The sequence below is a fragment of the Phoenix dactylifera genome, unplaced genomic scaffold (assembly GCF_009389715.1).
Source record: "Phoenix dactylifera cultivar Barhee BC4 unplaced genomic scaffold, palm_55x_up_171113_PBpolish2nd_filt_p 001586F, whole genome shotgun sequence".
Taxonomy (NCBI): Eukaryota; Viridiplantae; Streptophyta; class Magnoliopsida; order Arecales; family Arecaceae; genus Phoenix; species Phoenix dactylifera.
This window is the reverse complement of record NW_024068891.1, coordinates 69,311-70,252: the sequence shown is the minus strand read 5'-3', so window position 1 is coordinate 70,252 and position 942 is coordinate 69,311. Positions and strand designations below refer to the sequence as shown.

At 38.7% G+C, this 942-nt stretch overlaps 1 non-coding gene across 1 annotated transcript; it reads right to left on the bottom strand.

Moving 5' to 3' along the window:
* Positions 1 to 617: 617 nt before the first annotated feature.
* LOC113461580 lies at positions 618 to 724 on the bottom strand. The gene has a single exon (XR_003383858.2). It is a non-coding gene; the product is annotated as a small nucleolar RNA R71 (small nucleolar RNA).
* Positions 725 to 942: the final 218 nt, after the last annotated feature.

The window sequence follows — 942 nt, the reverse complement described above, 5'->3', positions numbered from 1 at the left end:
TTTTTGGCGTCGTTGCCGGGGAGGATTGTTTTTAATATCAATACAAATAATTTTCTGCATTAATTTAGACTGTTTTGTTCTTTTTGTTAATTTACGTTTTCTATATTTAGTGTATGCCACGAAACTGTGAACTAATTGAGCCTTTTGATCCAGAAATTGAGAGAACCCTACGAGCATTAAGGAAACAACAAAGATTAGAGCTAAAGCAAAAACAAGTAGAAGCCATGGCAGATAACCAAGATAACCAGAATAAAAGGTTGTTGAGTGACTATGCAGTGCCGAATGTCAATGGTGCTCAACCCAGTATTGTGAGACCTACAGTCAATGCTAATAATTTTGAGATTAAGCCTGGTCTCATCCAGATGGTGCAGTAGGAGCAGTTTGGTGGAGGACCTGCTGAGGATCCACATGCACACCTTGCCAATTTCTTAGAGATTTGTGATACAATCAAGATGAATGGAGTTAGTGATGATGCTATTCGACTCCAACTTTTTCCATTTTCTCTAAAAGATAAAGCCAAGGCCTGGTTGAATTCCAAAGCGCCTAACTCTTTCACCACCTGGAATGCCTTGTCACAAGCTTTTCTGAGTAAGTATTTTCCCCCAGGTAAGACTGCCAAACTTAGAAATGATAATACCAGTTTTGCTCAGTTTGATGGTGAATCTTTGTATGAAGCCTGGGAGAGGTTTAAGGATTTGCAGAGGAAGTGTCCACATCATGGTCTTCCTGACTGGCTGATTGTATAGACTTTCTATAATGGATTAATACATTCAGTTAGAATTACCATAGATGCAGCTGCAGGAGGTACTTTAATGAGTAAGTCAACAGAAGAGGCATATGAGTTGTTAGAAGAAATGGTCTCTAACAATTATCAGTGGTCTAATGAAAGAGGTATGCCTAAGAAAGTTCCAGGTATGTATGATGTAGATGGCATAAACATGT